Below are 23,644 nucleotides of genomic sequence, written 5' to 3' on the forward strand. Positions count from 1 at the left end.
TCTTCTTGGAACTGGGAGACTTCATCTTTCTTTGTTACCTGCAAGCTTTGCAGTTGCTCCTTTAGCAGCCTCTCTAGCTCCTGAGCCTCAGCTACAGGTGTTACCAAAACTGCAGAGTCAACCTTCTCTGGGACCTCTGTATTCACCTCAATACAGATCCTTTTCTTCTCTGTGGGAACAACCTTTCTCCCCATCTCCTACCATGTAGACCTTCTGAGTGTGTGTATTTTCTGCTTCCATCAGCGCTACATCCCCTTCGCCTGTAACTACTGCTTTTCCACTGTGTGTTACCCGCCTCCCCCTCTTTCTGACTCAATGATTCCACCATCCCTCTTTTCAATATCCCTGGTTTGCCTGATTCTGGGGTCTCCTTTTTTCCTCTTGTTGCTACCCATTTCTCTGAGAGGGCAATGTCATTTTAAATGCCCTTCCACCCTGCAGGCAAAATATATCACCGCTGCCCTTTCTTTGATAATGGGCAGATATCCCTCAGGCAACCTGCAGTACCTCTCATGCCACCTGTTGCCCTGAGTCACTTTTGCCATCTTGGTTTGTATAGAGGCAGGTCCTTCCAGTATGTCCACATTGCCCACAGGCATTGCATTTTCTTAATTAGGCCTCATGCCTCTTAGGCCCTGGAGGAGTTTCTGTGGCTCTTCCTGCAGTTTGCTTCAGCAACTCTGTCTTTTCCCTACATATTCACCCAAGGGAAAGCCTTTCTTAAGTGTCTCATCTGTCCACAAACATAACATCTCCTTGGCCAGGCCTCAGGCCTCAGGCCTCCATCCCACTGGATCCCTCTTGTCTACCCAGTAATTGCAAACATTTATGCTTCTCTTCTACAGGATACTTAACTAGTACTACTGCTGTTCCTCTAGCCTGGCTAGCCACTGTTGCAATTCCAGACACCCTGGGAAACTGCCTCCACTTGGCAGGCCTGTCCGACCCCTTTCCTTTTGATTTCTGTGACAGCCAGATTTATTTGGATGGTGTTCTGGTTGCTGAGCTTCCTGACAAGCCTGAAACAGGTGCTTCTGGAGTCGTCGTTGCTGCTCCAACTGAAGTAAATCCAGGGGTACAGCCTCTTGTTGCCCTTTGGCTAGTACCAGCTGAGTTTCAGCAGAGCTGTGCTGCTCCTTGACTAGAGCTCTGTTCAGCTCCTCCGTTGTCCCTTTTTTCCAAGTTGTGACTGGGTGCACTCGCCTCTCATCAGCACCTCCTGTCAGCTGGGTGCGATCCCGTCCTCTTTCTTTCCACTTTTGGCACTCCTGTCAGCTGCTGACCACACTAGGCAGGTCCTCAGTGGCTCTCTGCCCCAGATCCCAAGCCAGGATGCTCCTTCTGTGGGGTGGTGGTGGTAAGAAAGAGTTCACCAGATGGTCTGTCTTCCCTTACGAGGGTCTTCAGCACTTTCCCTTAGCCCTTTAAATTCCAGCCCTTTACTTGGGCCTCTAAACAAGCCTTGCTCCCTTCTTGGGACTTAAACCACTTCCCCAGTGGCCTATGGAAGCACCCAGGTCCTCCCATTACTCTGAGTCCCAATCCAGGAATCCTATAAGCAGCTGCCATGTACTGCTTCCCTTAATAGTTGCTGCTGCACTCGCTGGGACCTGGGCTCAAACTCACCCACCCTACAGGGCCTGGGGCCCAAGTCTAAATCAGACAGGATTGTGTGTAGATGGAAGGGGATTTGGGGTTTGAGCCTGAGTCTGAACTTAGGCTTACACTGCATTGTAGACTACTCTGAGTGTCCTCCACATAGTTACTGCTCCAATTTCTTGGAGCAGTAATCTACTGTGATCTTGTAGTTCCTGTCACTAAAAGTGAACAGGTCTTTTCTGACCTTTTCCTATGGTAGAGTTGGGATTTCATAACACTGTACAGTCTCCATCTGTTGTTGATCACTATACTCTTTGTACACCTCAAACTGCAATTGATCATGGTACTCTTTATATACCTTGCACTGTTTTAGGGACACTCTCAATTGGCTATTCATGCCTGTTCAGTAGATTCACTCCCTGGCTCATCTCATGCCTACATACTCAGGTGTGAAACATGGATGTCAGCTCTCAGATTTGCTGGGATTACTGCTCAGTCCCCTTGTGATAAATGAACGGGGTGGGAAGGGGTTCCCTTTTATGAACACCCAGCCAGCCAGTTAGCTATAAAATCCCTGTTAGTTGCTGTTCTCTACTTGCTTTACATGTAAAGGGTTAAAAAAGTCCATAGGTAAAAAGAAGAGTGTGGGCACCTGACCAAAAGAGCCAATGGGAAGGCTAGAACTTTTTAAAATTGGGAAAAAACTTTCCCCTTTGTCTGGCTGGTTCTTCTCCCAGAGAGCAGGGACAGGGCTGGAGCGATGCTGTAAAAGCTTGTGTGAGGTATGAAAATCATCAGATCATACCTAGAAACTACTCATTTGAAACCCCAGATAATCCTCTGACACTTGGTTCCTGGAGTAGGAACTGTTATTACTATTAGTAGCACTATGATCTGTGTTATGTTGGATTTCCTGGAGCCTTTCATCTGAGATGTGAATGTATTGTAGCACACTGGTAAACTATCTCCTGTTCCATAGATCCACTGGTGTTGTGCTCTGGAATATATGTCTTACTCAGTGTATCTGCTACCAGTAGCAACTTTCCTGGTCGGCACCTTACGTTCATAACACAGTGCTGGATTCTCAGTAACATGTATTATGGTTGCATGGGTGCACTCAGCAGTGGCTTAATCATGATGCTTTCTTATGGCTTGAGTTCAGACTGCATATCCACTTAATGCCCAAAGATGAAGTGATGGAACCATTCCATACCAAAGAGCATAGATTCATAGATATTAAGGTCAGAAGGGACCATTATGATCATCTAGTCCAACCTCCTGCACAATGCAGGCCACAGAATCTCACCCACCCACTCCTGCGAAAAACCTCTCACCTATGCCAGCAGATCCTTTTCTATCTATATCCCTTTTTGTGTCTGTCAGTCACTGGAATCCCTTCACATCCTTTGGTCTGGACATTTTTTAGTGGCTCTCAGTTTCTCAGGGTTCTTTCCAGAGTCCATCAGAAATCAACAGATGTCTGTAGGTGTCCTCAGTTCTTCTCAGCTTCAGCTTGTCGTCATTCAGCCTAACATTCCACTCCTGGCACCTGTTTAAGGAGTTGTCATCACAGCTTAGTATCATGGTTCTGGATTGCCTCTTTCTTGACCTTTCCTACAGTACTGCAGTATGTTATCAGCAAGAATGTCATCAGCTACTGGGAGTACCTCTAGTGCCTGGTTTACACTGGAACATTTCTGGGGCCGGGCTGACGTGCCTACGCATTTGTAGCCATTGTCACCTATCAAAAGGTGTGGAAGGTTGTCAGGTGGCTGGATGGCTCATCTAGCACAATATGCCATGATTCTTGACATCACATACAATGAACACTTCTGCCCTGGATAAATCAGGTATTATGTCCACAAACATTGGTGATGGGTTGTGATTTCTTTTCAATGCTCTGTTAAGTGGTTTTGGATCAGTGCAGATCCTCAGTTTACCTGAAGGTTTTCTCATCATTACTAAGCTGCTATGCACTCTGTGCTATTTTCAACAGGTGCAATGATGTTTCATCTTTGCAGGTTGCCCTCTAAATGTCCATCTCCTTGAAATATGTTCTTACACTCTGTTAGAATGCTGGATAGGGCCCATGGTGACTGTTCATTTTACTCTCTTGCATTGGGGATAGTCTAGTGTTGCACTGTGAGTGAACTCATGGCTTGCACTGCCTTGTAGACCGGAGTGTGATGGGCTCCTATGTGTCATCTACTATAAACTCCAAGTGATAATGTCTTTTGTTTCTTATTGACAGCCTGCATTTGCCCACTGGCCTCAGAATGGTTTTGTTGTATATCACCGGCATTTCATCACATTTCTCCAGTCTAATATTGCCGCTTATCAAAATTGCTGGGATTATACTGCAGCTAGCTCTACAATCCAGCTAGAATTGAATTGGTCATTGATCTAAGAGCATAGTGCAAGTGTGGCAGTTGCATGACTGTCAAAAAAAATTTGCACTGTGTGTATATGGAGAGTGTTTGGATCTGCTAAAGTCAAACTGCAGATATTCTCTTCATTGGAATTTCTGCATCATCCCACCCCTCTAGCCCAAATGTTGCAGATTGTATGGATGGTTTTATCCAGTTGAATAGAAAATTACATTCAGCTCAAACAAATGGTTGGCTTTTCAAACCTTTAATTTAAATTGATATATTTAGTTATAAAACATGGTGTCACTTTTTCCTCATGAAGAATTTGTATTTGATTCTACAAAATTTGAGTTTCCCATGGACTACAAGTGTGATAAATATACAATGTCCTCAGATACAGTACATCTATTAATTGTATCTAGCTATAATTCTAGTAGTCTTAATACCTTTGTTTCACTTTTGAATATGTTTTATACTAGCCCTTTTGTCTTATAGCTTTGTTGTTTAAAAATAGAACTAATTTATGTTACATAATGATAACAGACTGATATAACTTGGAAAATTGCTAAGCACCTGCTGTTTTACTTATTTATCAAATAAAGAACTGCTGTTTAATGGCTTGCTGTCCAGAGGATTATAGTTTCCTATCTCTTTACAAGCAAAGACCAGTAGCCATTTGTCTCCAGAAGACAGGGGAATTATAAATTCCTGGCTCTGTGCCTAGTGTTGGTGAATGAATGACTACTAAATATATACAGCTGGACTCTGAAATCCAGTGTACATTATTTAGCAACAGCTATAGGGCTCTGTATCACGGTACCTGGCAGTGGCTATAGAAAAAAACCTCCAAATCATTGTTTTTTCTAAAGTGATGACCCCTTTGGGAGTATATTGGAAAGAATTCTGTCTGACTAATGGGTATTAGGGGTTTTGGTACCATTCCCACCCAGATTTTAAGAAAAATATACATGAATGACCTTGCATACTTTACTATTTTGCAAATGGAACTAGACGTTGAGAAGTTCTTCAGAGACTCTTCAAAATGCAATAAATGACTTTGTAGTTATTATACTTTCAATCTTTGTCTTAATATTTCTTATATGTATTAAGAAGATTTCTTTTCAAGTTTGAATATATTCAAGTAACAAAGGGATTCAGGAAGGTAATATAAAGAATACAGCTCACTTCATCAGATGCAACTGTATGAGCTGTAGCTCACGAAAGCTTATGCTCAAATAAATTGGTTAGTCTCTAAGGTGCCACAAGTACTCCTTTTCTTTTTGCAAACAGACTAACACGGCTGTTACTCTGAAACCTGTCAGTAGTGAGTGTTTGTTCTCATTGTACACGTGCACTAGAGCAGTCCCCAGAACAGGCTATGACATAGAACAGAATCATAGGATTGTTGTAGGAGAGGGAGAAGGGAAAGAGACTGTTTGGGAAATTGTTAAAGAAGCCCAAAAATCAAGGAAAGTTAGTCACATTACAACTTATAGGTGTAATTTATTAGACACTCCCACATTTCCATGTTGCTACATGTACACTTTCTTTTCTGCCCAGTAAAAACAGCTGTCTATCCCCCCTTCTCAGCAAATATTTATTAGCAGAATACTAGACTACACTTTTAAAAATACACTTTTAAAAATTTTATGCCTTTTTAAAATTTTTGTTTACTCACTAATACATGAAATTCAGAAATTGTCAGTAAACCTCTAAGTCATTAATGCAGATTGATTAGGTTCATTTGTACTGGATTACTGCTCTAGTAGCCTTAAATAAAGAGCTGAAAAAGTGGCAGGAGAAAGACACTCTGGGAGTATCACATGAAGAGAAAGACAGATAGGAGAGCCTTCAACAAAGGAAGTCATGGTGATCTCGGAGATAGTCAATATCAATAAAATAGACTTCAGTAATAAAAAATAGTTCCTAGTTGTGATTGTTACTCAGTGCTGAAGACTGAGTAACAATATGCAGAGCTAAATGGCTCTAATGTCACTGAGGAGAAATCAAACCCAGGTTTGGTTCAGGGCCACACAGGAGGAGCTGAAGGTATGAAGAGCTGGAGTTTCTTTGACTTTGGTTTGATTTTGAATTTCTTGATTCTCTTTTGCTACCTGTTCCACCTTCCTTCAGCTGAGCATATTAGTGTTGCCATGGTTTATTGCTCCCTATAATGGTACTTGAGTCTTTATGGATTATTGCCTGCTTGGGTTATAGTGCAAATAATGCATGTTCATTTTTGATTATTTGACTAACTAATGCCCAATGCAATTTCAAAAAAGTAAAAAATCCCGAAGATGTATATGTGCACAGGCACAAGCAATCATGATTACCTACAATGGAGTTGGTAGATAAGATCCCATGGGAAGCAAGTCTACAGGGAAAAACAGTTCAAGAGAGTTGGCAGTTTTTCAAAGAGACATTGTTAAGGGCAGAAGAGAAAACTATCCCACTGTGTAGGAAATACAGAAAGCATGGCAAGTGACCACCAGGGATTAACCAGGAGATCTTCAATGATCTGAAACTCCAAAAAGAGTCCTATAAAAAGTGGAAATATAAACAAACAACATAAGTATGTAGGGACAAAATTAGAAAGGCCAGGACACAAAACGAGACTAATTTAACTAGAGAGATGAGGGGTAACAAGAAAACATTCTACAAATACATGAGAAGCAAGAAGAAGACCAAGGACAGGGTAGGCTAGTTACTCAATGTGGGGGGAGGGGGAGGGGAGAGCAATAACAGCAAGTGTGGAAATGGCAGAAGTGCAAAATGACTTTTTTGTGTCAATTTTCACCAAAAAGTTATTAGTAATTTGACATCTAACTTAATGAACACCTATGAAAATGAGATAGGGAAAGAACAAGTTAAAAATTACCTGGGCAAGTTACATGTCTTCAAGTCACCAGGGCCTGATGAAATACATCCTAGAATACTCAAGGAGCTGACTGAGGAGATATCTGAGCCATTAGCGATTATTTTCTAAAAGTCATAGAAGACGGTGAGATTCCAGATGACTGGAAAAGGGCAAATATAATGCCAATCTATAAAAAGGGAAATAAGGACAACCCTGGGAATTGGAGACCAGTCATCTTAACTTCAGTACCCAGAAAGATAATGGAGCAAATAATTAAGCAATCAATTTGCAAACACCTAGAGGATAATAAGGTGATAATTAACAGAATGGATTTGTCAAGAACAAATTGTGTCAAACCAACCTGATAGCTTTCTTGGTCAGGGTAACAAGCCTTGTGGATACGGGGGAAGTGGGTAGATGTGGTATATTTTGACTTTTGTAAGGCTTTTAATACTGTCTTGCAAGACCTTATCATAAACAAATTAGGGAAATAAAACCTAGATAGAATTACTATAAATTACTGGCTGGAAAACTGTTCCCAGAGAGTAGTTATTAGTGGTTCACAGTCATGCTGGAAGGGTATATCTAGTGGAGCCCCACAGGAGCCCGGTTCTGTTCAATATCTTCATCAATGATTTAGATAACGGCAGAGAGAGTACACTTATATAGTTTGCGGACGATACCAAGCTGGGAGGGCTTGCAAGTGCTTTGGAGGATAGGACTAAAATTCAAAAGGAGGTGGACAAACTGGAGAAATGGTCTGAAGTAAATAGGATGAAATTCAATAAGGACAAATGCAAAGTACTCCACTTAGGAAGGAACAATCAGTTGCACACATACAAAATGGGATATGACTGCCTAGGAAGGAGTACTGTGGAAAGGGATTTGCAGGTTATAGTGGATCTCAAGCTAAGCATGAGTCAACAGTGTAACACGATTGCAAAAAAAGCGAACATCATTCTGAGATGTATTAGCAGGAGTGTTGTAAGCAAGACATGAGAAGTAATTATTCCGCTCTACTCCGCAATGATTAGGCCTCAACTGAAGTATTGTGTCCAGTTCTGGGCACCACATTTCAGGAAAGATGTGGACCAATTGGAGAAAATCCAGAGAAGAGCAACAAAAATAATTAAGGTTTCAGAGTAGCAGCCATTTTAGTCTGTATCCCCCAAAAAACCAGGAGTACTTGTGGCACCTTAGAGACTAACAAATTTATTAGAGCATAAGCTTTTGTGGGCTACAGCCCACTTCTAGAAAATATGACCTATGAGAAAAGATTGAAAAAGCTGAGTTTGTTTAGTCTGTAGAAGGGAAGACTGAGGGGGGACATAATAACAGTTTTCAAGTACATAAAAAGTTGTCACAAAAAGGAGGCAGAAAAATAGTTCTCCTTCACACTTAACTCCTTAAGGTTCTGGATCTCTCAAGACATCGAGATAGACTTATGTGTAGTACTGGGGAGGAGCCGGTGGTCGTGGTACATGTAGGTACCAATGACATAGGGAAGGATAGGAGAGAGGTCCTGGAGGCCAAATTTAGTCTGTTAGATAAGAGATTGAAGTCGAGGACCTCCATGGTAGCATTCTCTGAGATGCTCCCAGTTCCACAAGCAGGGCCAGTTATACAGACAGAACTGCAGAGTCCCAATGCATAGATGAGACAATGGTGTAGGAAGGAGGGGTTTAGATTTATTAGAAACTGGGGAAACGTTTGGGAAAGGGGGAGCCTATACAGGAAGAATGGGCTCTACCTAAACCAAAATGGAACTAGATTGCTGGCACTTAACATTAAAAGGTTGTTGAGTAGTTTTTAAACTAAGGGCTGGGGGAAAGCAGAGAGGTGCAGAGGAGCACATGGTTCGGACATCCCTCAGGGAAGGATCTATTAAGAGAGAACCTCTATGTCCTAGTGAGGATGAGAGGATGGAAAATGATAAAATACAAACAGGGTCTCATCAGAAACAGTCAAATAAAAAAGAGTCCCATTCAATTACATCGTGTAATGGCAGACAGCTAAAAGGAGACAAGTTTTTAAAGTGATTATATACCAATGCTAGAAGTCTAAATAATAAAATAGGTGAATTAGAGTGCCTCATATTAAATGAGGATATTGATATAATAGGCATCACAGAAAGACAATAACAGAAAATGTGGAAATGGCAGAGGTGCTTAATGACTTTGTTTTGGTTTTCACCAAGAAGGTTGGTGGCGATTGGACATCTAACATAGTAAATGCCAGTGACAATGAGGTAGGATCAGAGTCTAAAATAGGGAAAGAACAAGTCAAAAATTACTTAGACAAGTAAATTGCAGCAAGAGTGTTTTATGTGACCTTCTCATAAACAAACTAGGGAAATACAACCTAGATGGAGCTACCATAAGATGAGTGAATAACTGGTTGGAAAATCATTCCCAGAGAGTAGTTATCAGTGGTTCACAGTCATGCTGGAAGGGCATAAGGAGTGGGGTCCCGCAGGGATCGGTTCCGGGTATGGTTCTGTTCAATATCTTCATCAATGATTTAGATAATTGCAGAGAGAGTATAGTTATAAAGTTTGCCAATGACACCAAGCTGGGAGGGGTTGCAAGTGTTTTGCAGGATAGGATTAAAATTCAACATGAGCTGGACAAACTGGAGAAATGGTCTGAAGTAAATAGGATGAAATTCAATATGGACAAATGCAAAGTAGTACACTTAGGAAGGAACAATCAGTTGCACACATACAAAATGGGAAATGACTGCCTAGGAAAGAGAACTGCGGAAAGGGATCTGGAGGTCATAGTGGACCACAAGCTAAATATGAGTCAACAATGTAACGCTGTTGCAAAAAATGCAAACATAATTCTGGGATGTATTAGCAGAAGTGTTGTAAGCAAGAAATGAGAAGTAATTCTTCCACTCTACTCTGCACTGATTAGGCCTCAACTGGAGTATTTTGTCCCGTTTTGAGTGTCACATTTCAGGAAAGATGTGGACAAATTGGAGAAAGTCCAGAGAAGAAAACATGACCTATGAGGATCATAGAAACATGACCTATGAGGGAAGACTGAAGGAATTGGATTTTTTTAGTCTAGAGAAGAGAAGACTGAGAGGGGACATGATAACAGTTTTCAAGTACATAAAAGGTTGTTACAAGGAGGAGGGAGAAAAATTGTTCTTCTTAACTTCTGAGGATAGGACAAGAAGCAATGGGCTTAAATTTCAGAAAGGAAGGTTTAGGTTGGACATTAGGAAAAACTTCCTAACTGTCACAGTGGTTAAGCACTGGAATAAATTGCCTTGGGAGGTTGTGGAATCTCCATCATTGGGAATTTTTAAGAGCAGGTTGGACAAACACTTGTCGGGGATGGTCTAGATAGTACTTAGTCCTGCCTTGAGTGCAGAGGACTGGACAAGATGACCTTTTGAGGTCCCTTCCAGTCCTATGATTCTATGATTCTAAGAAATTTCTGTCCAAAGAGAGAGACCCTCCACAATAGCATGGGGCTATAGCCTGCTGATTAGGGATTCATCTGGGATATAGGATACTCTGGTCAAGTCCTTGCTCTGCTTGGTTTAGAGCAGGAACTTGACTGTACATCCCAGCTGAGTGCCTTAACCACTGGGTTATAGCCCCATCAATAGTTAATTATTTATACAGCATGGAACAGCAGATCTCGAGGCACTGGCTTTATAGCATGATGACTAGGGCACTCAGCTGTGATGTTGGAAATACTTGTCCAAGTTCCTATTCCAAATCAGGCATTGAGTGCCTTGAATATGGGTCTCTGACATCCCAGCTGACATCTCCTGCATTTTCGCTCTGATTTTCTGTGAATTTTTTTAGAAGATCTACTTTTCATTCCACTCTGGAATGAAAACAAATGTTGAAGATATTTGTGAAGCGGAATTTTTGTTTTCCATACAGCTGTACCTATTAACATTTTAGAATGGTAAACAGTACTGGATAAAGAGTTATAGAAATTTGGGACAAACTAAATAAAGACTCTAATCTACTCATTGCCCTGATTTGCGATCTTACATAATAACAGTAGTGATAATAAGAATAAAAATAATTCACAATGAAATGCAAAGAGAATAATAAATGCTCAAAACTAAACCAAAATGCACAGGCCTATATGTAAGTAATGAGAGGAGATTAAAAGTATCTGGTTGAATATAATTCAGGCAAGGCAGAGGTGATACTGCTGGGTAGAACATCATGTTCTGTAAAACTGGTCAAATCCACAATTTCATTATAACCAGACAACATCTTTCCTCTGACTATTAAGGGAAAGAAGATTACGGTTTAGTTTGCACAGCCATGCAAGGTAATATGGGGCATAAGGCACCCTATACTCCCTTGCACTAACAATTTAATTTCCAAGTAGCAGCATGGGAAGAGTGGCTCTATGTGGCTGCTACATAGAATCATAGAATATCAGGGTTGGAAGGGACCTCAGGAGGTCATCTAGTCCAACCCCCTGCTCAAAGCAGGACCAATCCCCAACTAAATCATCCCAACCAGGGCTTTGTCAAGCCTGACCTTAAAAACCTCAAACAAAGGAGATTCCACCACCTCCCTAGGTAACACATTCCAGTGCTTCACCACCCTCCTAGTGAAAAAGTTTTTCCTAACATCCAACCTAAATTTCCTCCACTGCAACTTGAGACCATTACTCCTTGTTCTGTCATCTGCCACCACTGAGAACAGTCTAGATCCATTCTCTTTGGAACCCCCTTTCAGGCTGAAGCACCTATGAAATCCCCACTCATTCTTCTCTTCCACAGACTAAACAATCCCAGTTCCCTCAGCCTCTCCTCATAAGTCATGTGCTCGAGCTCCCTAATCATTTTGTTGCCCTCCGCTGGACTCTTTCCAATTTTTCCACATCCTTCTTGTAGTGTGGGGCCCAAAACTGGACACAGTACTCCAGATGAGGCCTCACCAATGTCGAATAGAGGGGAACGATCACGTCCCTCGATCTGCTGGCAATGCCCCTACTTATACATCCCAAAATGCCATTGGCCTTCTTGGCAACAAGGGCACACTGTTGACTCATATCCAGCTTCTCGTCCACTGTAACCCCTAGGTCTTTTCTGCAGAACTGCTGCCGAGCCATTCGGTCCCTAGTCTGTAGCGGTGCATGGGATTCTTCTGTCCTAGGTGCAGGACTCTGCACTTGTCCTTGTTGAACCGCATCAGATTTCTTTTAGCCTAATCCTCCAATTTGTCTAGGTCCCTCTGTATCCTATCCCTACCCTCCAGTGTATCTACCACTCCTCCCAGTTTAGTGTCATCTGCAAACTTGCTGAGGGTGCAATCCATGCCATCCTCCAGATCGTTTATGAAGATATTGAATAAAACCAGCCCCAGGACTGACTGCTGACCCCTGGAACAGCTTGATACCGGCTGCCAGCTAGATATGGAGCCATTGATCACTACCTGTTGAGCCAGACGATCTAGTCAGCTTTCTATCCACCTTATTGTCCATTCATCCAGCCCATACTTGTTTAACTTTCCTTAACTTACACGTCTTCCCCGTCCTGAGTGAAAAGAGATGGGTAGTGGGTGGAGCTTTAGTTCCATCTCCCCAAAACATGCCAGCTATCATAATATGACTATTATAACTACACCTGTGTGCCATTGGAAGTATGCCACACTAGTTACAAACCTAGAACCGGGTACCTCCCCAGCAGGAGAAGGAGAGACTCAAAAGGCAGACTTACTTAGAATTGGTGCTAGGGGCTAGTGGCATAGCTAATAATTGAGCACTAAATCAATAAATCATCTAAATGCTCATATTCCTCAGCAGTCCTGGGTACCTAAACACCTTCTGGGGCTAGCAATACCTTTTTATCATTTTCAACTGGCCTTGAGGTTGCACACTTTCCTGTTGGACGTGAACCTGGCTATGGTGATACATATATCCATCACTTTCAAGCTTGACTGCTGCAACACACAGGACCTGAGACTAAAAATGTTATCAATGATCTGTTTCCAAGTCACTGATAACTCAGAAGAAAATTATTTTGAATGTTTTATGGATCAATGTCCGAACAAAGCACAAGATAGGTTGTTAGTTGCTACAGACCACCAAATCACATTAGGGAACAGGATGACCACCTCCCTATGCACCTAACTATAGTGTGTGGGTAAAAAAGCTGCATGATCATGGGACACTTCAATATAAATGACATACGTTAGTGATCTCATGCTGCCAGTACTGAAACATCTACGGAATTTCTAAACATTATATATGACAATTTCCAAACTCAAAAAGTATTGAAGCCAATACAGGGAAATTCTTTGTTAGACCTTGTCTTAACAAATAGAGAGGAACTGATCACAGAACTAAAAATTAATGTTAGTTTAAGTACAAGTGATCATGACTTGATCACATTTATAATGTGCAAACACAATCAAGTTCAGATCAGTAATATATACACTTGGTTCTTTAAAAGGGTCAACTTCAGAAAGCTGAAAACAATTATGAGATAAGTAAGCTGAAAGGAAGAATTTAATCAGAAAAATGTGAATGATAATTGGGAATCATTTAAGAATACCTTACTAGTGGCCCAGAAAAGTCATACTCACACAGTAAATGAAGCAGGCCATACTGTTTAAAAACCTGACTTGGTTTGGAGGGGATGTGAAGGCAGCTATAAAAAATAAAATATATGTATACACACATATATATATATATATATATATATATATATATATATATATATATATATATATATATATATATATATGGAAGAAAGGGGAAGTTGATAATGATAAATATAAATCAGAAATTAGAAATGGTAGAAAATTGACACAAGAAGCAAAGGCACAAGGTGAAATCTTTAGAGTTAGGCCAATAAGAGAGGGTTTTTTAAATATATTAGTAGCAAAAAGAACACTGACAATGGTATTGATCCATTACTAGATAGAAATAGTAGAATTATCAAACATAATGGAGAAAAAGCAGAAGTGTTCAATAAATATTTGTTCTATATTGGGGTTGGGGATGATATAGTCTCATTATATGGTGATAACATGTTTTCCATTCCACTCAGACCTCTGGAGGATATTAAATTGAAGTTATGAAAGTCAAATATTTGTAAATAAGCAGGTCCCAAAACTTCCATCCAAGAGTTTCAAAGAGCTGGCTGAGAAGATTGTTGTACTCTTAATATTGATTTTCAATAAGTCTTAGAGAACTGGGGAGGTTCCAGTAGTCTGGAAGATAGCTAATACTGTGCCAATTTTTAAAAATGGTAAATGAGATGGCCTGGGTAATTATAGGCCTGTCAGCCTGGATATCAATCCCAGGCAAGACAATGGAGCAGCTGAAATGGGACTTGATTAATAAAGAATTAAAGGATGGTAATGTAATTAATGCAAATCAACATGGGTTTATGGAAAATAGATCCTGTCAAATTACCTGGATATTTTTTATGAAATTACAAGTTTGGAAGATAAAGATAATAGTGTTGATCTAATTACTTAGACGTCTGTGAGGAGTATGACTTGGTACTGCATGACATTTTGATTAAAGAACTAGAAAGACATACAATTAACATGGAATATGTTAAATGGATTAAAGACTGACTAATTGATAGGTCTCAAAATGTAACTGTAAACCAGGAATCATTGTTGAGTGGGTCTGCTTCCAGTGGGGTCCTGCAACGATCAGTTCTTGGCTCTATACTGTTTAACATTTTTTATCAAAGATGTGGAAGAAAACATCAAATCATCACTAATAAAGTGGGTGGCAGGGTGGAACTCACTCTCCTGCCAAAGGGGTCTGTGGAACAGCATTCAAGACCCCCATTCCCTGACACTAATACAATTCTGGAGTGTTTAAACCGGGGAATCTTGAGTAGGAATAGAGAGGTTATTTTACGTCTATATTTGGCACTGGTGCTCCTGCTACTGGAATACTGTGTCCAGTTCTGGTGCCCACAATTCAGGAAGGATGTTGATAAATTGGAGAGAGTTCAGAGAAGAGCTGTGATAATGATAGTCTCAAAGAGCTCAATCAAAAAGCTAATTAATTGGTATGTTTTCATAATTGTGGTAGTATTCATAATCCTATTAGGAATAAGATAGATAGATAACAGTGTTACTGTAAAATACAACCAGCATGGGTATGTTGTGAAGGGTCTACTAGGAGTGGTGTTTGCTGAATCCTCCTATGTCAACATCAACGTGAGAATCCATCATCTCCAGCTGAGGCAACATAATTTTAAAATCAGTTTATGTGGAGCTAAAAGAGATCTCTGACTAGGTGTGATCATGTACAATCTAGTTGTTGTGTATATGCAAGCTGCACAGTACTAGACATGTTCTTTCAAATGGTGTAAGTAAGTGATGGAAAGAAGAAAGAATTTCAGACAGCCTGCTATGAAGTGACAAAGATATTCATTTGATACTCTCTATACATGAGTCAATGTTGATATCAGTCTGAGAAAAAAATATATAATAAGAAGAATTGACAAAATGATTGATGTGGTCTTTGAGAGAAAGGTCTGAATCAAAGGCTCCAAGGGCTAGGCACTTGCTATGACCATCAAATGGGATTTTAACTGAGGACTATAGAAAAGAGGACAGCTGGAACCAATAATTAGAAGTTCAATTGTTAATCCATTCACCTGAATTTGAAAAAAATATATTTTTGCAGAGTTGCAGAGGACATCGTTTATAAGGAATATAAACGATGTGGATGCATATGATATCACCTACAAGATGTCTGGAGCCAGAACAGATCACTAGGTAATCTGATTCGTGCTCTCTCTAGACTGAGTTGTTGCTGCTGAGGCCCTTCATCCTGGTTTATGCCAACTGAAAACCAGTATAAACCAGGCATCACTCTAATGCAAAGTATAGAGCTCTTCCACCTCAAATACAATGTTCCTAATATTATAAGCAGCACAAAACCTGAATTTAATTTTTCATTCATATAATTTTTTAAGAGATGTTTCTGATGCTGCGTGGAAACTACTTTCTTAGTGACCTTTGACAAGTAGGTTGGCGATTTATGACGGGAAAAATAACACAGCTTTTCTTAGAGATGATAGGGTTCTTAAAGGTTAAGTGGACTGCTAATGTTTGTTACTACTTGTCTCTCTCACTAACAGATGCTGGTCCAGTAAAAGATATTACCTCACCAACCTTTCCTTGTTACTATTTGAGTCAGACTAGAAGAGTATCAGCAATGCTAGTGATAATAGGGTTTATAGCATTCAACCATTTTTAAGGAGCTGGGTTTTATTTGTTTTGTTTTGTGTTTGTGCAAAATGTCAAGTGTAAAGTTAGTATTTGGTGACTCCTAGATGACATCCTCAATCTCTGCTGTAGTTAGTCAGAAGCCAAGTAGTAGTAGTAGAAGGAAAGGAGCGGGAGCAAAGAAGGGTGACCAATGGGAGATAACTGAGATTGGAGATTTTGTTCATACTATACATATTACATACTATTCATACTATACAATGACTAGGGATTTTCTTCAGATACATTTGAGAAATTGTCACAGGAGACAAGTGTCTGCTGCACAGGATATAAGAGAAAACAGAGTTGTACAAAAACAAATTTGCACGGCTGGTGAAACCAATGAAAATCCTATTTTTGTGGAAAAGCAAAAACCTCCACCCCCTAGGCTCTTATCTTACCCAAATTGCTGTAAGAGAAAGATATGCAATGATTTGGGTGCTTGTCCACATATCTGTTGTAAAATTCATGGTTTTACTTCTGGTCTATCTGAGAGAGTTCTACTTTGCTACTGTTATACACAGGACTAGTAGCACCATCTACTACGAAGGTTTGCCAACAGTTCCCACTGGAAGACCCTGTTTTCAGTTGCTTATAACTTTGCAAAACTTAACAATTTGAACTGAAATTTTCCAAGCCAGGTGTTTGCCTCAAGCTAATTTTTTTTTTCCAGTGTAAGCCAAAATGGCTGTGCCATTTCTGAGAATGAGACTAGAGGAAAAGATGTTGGTTTTCCCATTTTAAAAAAATTCTTGTGAACTTTTCCTCTGAACAACTGTAGCACCTGTATGTTTTGGAACAAGCATATGAAATTTGGCAGGGCTGTGGCCTTTGTGTCTGGGATGTGCTTTTCCTTTCCCTGTGATTCTCTCTCCAAATTTGGCTAAATAATCAGCCCTTGAAAAACCACTGTTTGCACATGTTCAGTAAAGATTTTTTGATTTTAACAGCTAACATCTGAGAAGTTCTGTCCTCAATGAGCATGCTTGAGCCTCCCATAGCTTGTGTGTGTGACTGGACTGCAACTACACCAACCTCACAGAGCATTTGAACATGCTCCATCCCCTGATGGCTCCTAGCACTCACCAGACTGTGCATTCATTATCCCCACTGGGCTGGAGCATGGCTTCAGCCCATGCCCCCAAAGGTCACTGCTCAAGCCTAAAGTTACACTTAACTTGAGCTACAGATTTTTGTGTGTGGAAAGGAGTCAGGTTAGTAGCAACACTTGATTTATAGCTTAAAAAACAATGTAATGAAGACAAGATCTGAAGCCCACCCCTCTCCCTAGGCTTCAGAGCCCGAGCTCTAGCTAAAGCCATAATTTCAAAGAGCTATCTACACTCTTTTTAGAGGTTTCAGAGTAGCAGCCGTGTTAGTCTGTATCCGCAAAAAGAAAAGGAGTACTTGTGCCACTTTAGAAACTAACAAATTTATTTGAGCATAAACTTTCGTGCATCCGACGAAGTGAGCTGTAGCTCACGAAAGCTTATGCTCAAATAAATTTGTTAGTCTCTAAGGTGCCACAAGTCCTCCTTTTCTTTTTACTCTTTTTAGAGTACTAGTGTGAGCCTCACTAGCCTGACTTTGCAACCTGGGCTGGGAAGCTTGCTCCTGTGGGCTCCAAAATGCTGTGTAGACATGCCATCAATGACCCCACCCTCCCTGCTGGCACCTAGGCAATGTGGAGAAGGAACTGATCTGATTAAATGCCGAGGGGATAAAAGCCAGACCAGGCAGGACATAAAGGAGCAGTTTAGAGCAAGGATTCTGGTGAAACTAGAACTGGGGAGGAAAACTGTGACTGAGAGTTAGAGGGGCTGATTGGGCGTGACTGGATAATGAAACTGTGACCCGATGGGAGTACAGGCTGGGATTGGATGGGAAAGGAGACTGGGAGCCGGGGTGAGAGCTGTGAGACAGATCTGACCAGCAGCTGTGGAGTGGAAGGAAAACTGTGTCTGGCTGGACAAAAGACTGGGACAAGCAGGGAGGGAAGAGACTGAGGCAAGGAACAAAGGAGAGGTGGATGGAAAACTAAGATTGGATTAGGAGCCCAGGGAAGAAGACTGGGACTGGGAGCCAGTGGAGAAGGCAGAAGAAAGCCAGATTGGATGAACAGCCAACAAGAGGGAACTGGGACTGGCGATGGGATGGAAAGTGGGATTTAGACAGCAACCCCAGATGGAGAGACTAGCAGTGGCTGGACAAGGAGACTGGGACATGGAGCTGGGGTGGGGAAGAGACAGGACAGATTTGGAGGAAACAGGACAGAAGGGTCTGTGCCCACTAGAGCGCACAGCATCCAAAGCCTGAATTGGAAACCAAGATTCCTGAGTTTCAACATTCCTCTGCTGTCAGCAAATATCTGTGTAGCCCACTGACAAAGTGTGTCTCTCATCCCACTCCAGTGCTAGTCCACACAAAGGATGACACCCTACTACTGCTCCTAATTACTCCATTAGCTCAAGTGGCAGACTGTGGTGGGTCTAAAGGTGAAAACCCTGCTGATGGCCCATGTAGGTGTCAATACGATGCCACAAGATGGAGTTTATTTTCAGTATGCTTTTTTAAAACCCTAGGAAATTACACATAAAACATCCATTTTAATAGAACATTATTAAGGTCATAAAGTCAGGCATTCAAAAGTTTGCAATGGCCAGAATTAAAGTTGTCTGTGCAACATTAATTCAGTTCCCTTGTGTATGTGCATTATGATACTGTCTTTACTTACATAATCACAAGCTATTTTTTCCCTGCCACATTCAGGAAGGACTTGTTCTAGGATAAATCAGGGTTGTATAGTAAAGAAGACTGTTGTCCATAGGACCGCTGACAGATTTGTTGCAGAAGGTGGTAGGTATATAGTGAAACGAGCTGTGTGAGTAGCTGATTTTTTTCAGTTCACTGGCAGTTCTGAAAAATCAAATGAAAAAATATTCAGTTAAACCCAAACCAAAACTGAACTTGTTTTGGAATGTTCAGTTAATCAAAAGAGTTGGAAAAAATTTATTACAGGTTAAAAAGAAATCATTTCAGGTACTTTTAATAAAAGCAAAGGACATGAAGGGATAGATTCACAAAAACCAAGGAGAAGCCCTACCCCATCCGCATAACATTTAGACCAGTAGTTAGAACACTCACCTGCAGTGTAGGACACTCAGGTTTTAACCCCACTCTGTAGCAGGGAGTAGAACCCAGGAGTTCCTCTCCTGGGTGAGTGCCTGTCGCCATGCCTTAGTGGGTCATAACTGAGAATACCAGATTCAGGCCAAACTGCTAAGAAATAGGGCAAACACATTGCAAAGCTATATCAAACCAGCAACAAAAGTAGACTTCTGTCTCACCACACTGAGCTAACAAGAAGTCAGAAATGCAGTCTCCTTAGGTATCCCCTCCCATAGGCGCTGACTCCGTGGGTGCTCTGGGGCTGGAGCACCCACAGGAAAAAATTAGTGGGAGCTCTGCACCCACCGGCACCCAAGCTCCCTTCCCCTCCCCTCCCCTCCCCTCCCCACCTCAGCTCCTCCTCCCTGAGGGCACCACCTCCCCACTCCTCTGCCTACCTCCCAGCACTTGCCGCCACCAAACAGCTGTTTGGTGGTCTAGCAAGCTCCGGGAGGGAGGGGGGAGGAGTGGGAACATGGGGCGCTCAGGGGAGGAGGCGGGGAAGAGGCAGGGCTGGGGCAGGGATTTGGGCAAGGAGTCGGAATTGGGGCAGGGAGGGGGCGGAGACTTTGGGGAAGGGGTTGGAATAGGGGCAGGGGTGGAGTCAGGGTGGGGCCAGTGGCAAAGGGTGGTCAAGCACCCTCCAGTGCAAGCCTATGTCCCGGCACTTGTTTCAATACCCTGACACTAGACTTAATCATGAATGGTTATTTAAACATAATTTCATCAAACAAAGAGTTCTTCTAATCCCAAAGGATCAGCCACATCCAGGTCAATATATAACTCAGATCTTACCCAATTATCACACTATTGTCAATCCTTTCGTATCTAGTATCTAAAGGTTTATTTATAATAAAAAAGAAAGAGGTGTGTTGGCTAGACTGGATGTAAACCACCTTGTGGGTGTTACTACAGGAGCAAACACATTTGAAATACAGGTACATAATGAATATTCATAACTTCAGATACTAAAATGATACATGAATACAAACAGGATAATCATATTCAGCAAACCATATCTTTTCCATTACATAAGAACATAAGAATGGCCATACTGGGTCAGACCAAAGGTCCATCCAGCCCAGTATCTTGTCTACCGACAGTGTCACTGGACTCCTTATGGTTAAGGCGGCTGACTGCTACCTTGAGGAACTGGATTTCATCTCTGCTTCTGCCACAGAATTCCTGTGTGATTCTGGGCAAGTCACTTAAACCAGACTTTTCACACAAGGTCATTAATTGTGTGTTCCTCATTTTCTGTGTGTCTGAGTTGAGACCCTGGGGCCTGATTTTCAAAAGTGCTGAGTGCTCACAGCTGTAACTGAAGTCAATGGGAGCTGTGCTTTGAACATATACATTGTTATATAATGCTAAGTATTCTGAAAAATCTGGCTTTAGGTGTCTCTAATTGGGCTTCCAAAATTAATGGATACCCTGTTTTGAATGTAATTTCTCTGCCTCATCACCTGTAACAAGGGGAAAATAACATAATCCCACAGGGATTTGTGAATCACTTGTACATTATAGTGATGAACGCCATGAAAAAGCTCACAAATAAATAAATATGTCTTCAGAGCAGGGTTTAAATAGTGTGCAGTAAATCAGTCTAAAGCCACACAGTGAACAATGAGGATAAAACAAAATATTGAATACCTGCTCCTTAATTGAGCACCTTCCATCCTGTGCACTGAATGAGACAGGGGTCCTGTGGAAAAAATAGTAGGTGATCATGTAATTAAAGACTGTATCATAATGCACATGCAGAAGGTGATGAATTAAGCTGCAAAGGGAACCTTAATATCGGCATTTCCTAAATTTTAAGTGCTTGACTTTTTAAACTTAATTTAAACTTAAACATACATTTTTGTTTGGAATAAATAAGAGTGTGAACAATGGTAGAGAAGAATTTTCCTCAGAAGAGAAAATATATTTGATTAACAGTGTTAAAATGTGTTTAATGTATAGGTATTGTAATTGGATGATTTGGGGAAATATTTAATCTCTGTCTGAAAAAACCTATGGTATGATCTTCCCGTCATATATGTACAAGCAAATATATTGAAGTCCATCAAAAAAAAAAAAAAAACCCTGTCCTACCTCTCTATGAATAATCAATCTAAAAATATCTTGGAATGAGATTTGTGGTGATGCTATTGCTTACATTTCTCCTTTGATACATATAACTTTCTCAGGGGATGCAAACAATCTTCCATGATTCATCAAAATCAGAATGCAAGTGACAAGCAAGCAGCTGAGCAGTATTGCCCTCAGACAAAGAAGATACTTGTAGTATCTGCAACCAAAGAGATTGTTAAATGTATAAGAGTGTATTTGGTGTTTAAACTTCATGAAAACTAATGGGATGTTACTTGCTTGTTTTCACTTATCTAGTAGCAAATGTAGTCGCAAACATTTGCATTGTGTATTCCCTGCAACTAAATAACCCATCAGACGAGAAAGAGGCCTTGTGCAATACAAATGAAGAACTCTAACAGAAAAGAGATAATTTCAAAGCAAATGGTCATTATGTGTGATGATCAGAAGTCAAAGACTCAGAATGCATTCCTCACTCTCTGTCATCAGAGGAAAAGCCCAAGGTGGTAGTGACCCTGTCAGCTTGTTTCCTGTGAGAAGAAGCTATAAGTAGGGATTCAAGGAAGGATCCTGCATCTCTGGACTATTTGGACTCTTACAGATGTAACCCTTCTGCCTGTCAGACTTGGCAGCAACAAGTCCCAGGTTCAGTATCTAGGGGTTCCATTCCAATACCACAATGCAAAACCGGCTGGAGCCCCCACCCAGTGACCTGGGACAAATATATACCACCCCCACTGAGTGCCTCGAAGAGGTAATACTTCCCCTCTCGCAAGCACAGAGTCCGAGTGTAGAAAAAGCCTTTTAATAACAGAGAGAAACAATGTGGCATTATGTTGGGGGAACACCACCAACAGGATTCATAACACAACCCATGAGCAAAAACCTATCCCAAGCAAATTGGGCCATGTCCTTTCCCTTTGGTTCTTGAGTCCAGCAACCCAAAAGTCACCCAAAGTCCCAGAAGTCCAACAACCCAAAAGTCTCTGTCTGTGGTCAGTGCAGCCCCAGAGTTTGAAAATTTATCTGCAGAGTTTTACCTCCCAACCTGGGTGAAGGTGGGAGAGTTAAGGTGCACCTTACGTGGTCTGAAGCCGATTGCCCCAGCTCTCCATGGGGCTCCGCTCCGCTCCACCAGCTGTCCCACAAATCACTCTGCTCTGCCAGCCCCCCCGCAAGCTGCTCCAGCCATCCAGCAAACTGCTCCGCTCCACCAGCTACTCCACTCTGCCAGCTGCCCCATGAGCCACTCCTGCTGTTCCACAAACTGCTCCACAATATATCTTCAGGCTCCCCCGCTACTTAACACAACACTCAGTGATTTCAACTCTTTTGTGATTTCAGCTTGTAGTAGGGGAGCCTCAGTGCTGGTGCACCATTGGCCCAAAGTGAATTCAGCTCAGCAGCCTGTAACTAGACTCCTAATAGAATCAAAATTAGCTCTGACATTCCACAGTGAAGGAAGAAGGAAATGCAATTGGCATATAGGACCCTCACCAGGGGATCTATACTGTTAGTTAGTTAGCAACCAATCAATCTCTCTCTCAATTAACTGCATTTTGGAACCCATGTCCCTTGCCTAGTGACTGCTACTTAGTTGATTGCGAGTCACTCCATCATAACAAAAGGCCAAGTACAGTTCCACTGTCTTTGATTCACATAATCAAGATAATAACAATTTATTCTTCCTGCCCCAATAACAGAGAAACTGGGGATCCCACAGCAGCCAAAGTGACCATTTGGGCAGCTATGGGCTCATGCTAGGTGGGGTGGGTGTGCCTATGCAAATGAGATCAACCTCTGAAGTTCTTTTCCACAACTTGCCACAACTCACCACCAGATGATAGGGTGGAGCTCATCCTAACTCTGCTTACACAGAGAAGTGTACCAGATGCAAAGCGGAGATCCCAAGAGACAATCTGGGTATCCTGAAAGACTTTTATGAAACTGGCAGTTTATTACATCACTGTCACCATTTGGAATTTCAAACTGTGACTCACCTGTGCATCTATTTTACCTGTTTTAACCTCTCTATAACTCTCATTTCCTTTTCTTAACTAATAAACCTTTAGTTAGTTTACTATAGAATTGGCTCCCAACATTGTCTTTGATGTAAGATTTAGAGTACCAATTGATCTGGCTGGGGTAAGTGACTGGTCTTTTGGGATTGGAAGCAACCTAAATGGAATGTGATTTTTGGTGTAAGTGACCTTTATCACAGAGTCAGTTTGTCTGGGTGGCAAGATAGATTGGACAATCTGAGAGGACTGTCTGTGACTTCATGGTAAGACTGGTATAGTGATCTAGGAATTCACATTTGTC

This window comes from Natator depressus, chromosome 2, assembly GCF_965152275.1.
Source record: "Natator depressus isolate rNatDep1 chromosome 2, rNatDep2.hap1, whole genome shotgun sequence".
In the NCBI taxonomy this organism is placed as follows: domain Eukaryota; kingdom Metazoa; phylum Chordata; order Testudines; family Cheloniidae; genus Natator; species Natator depressus.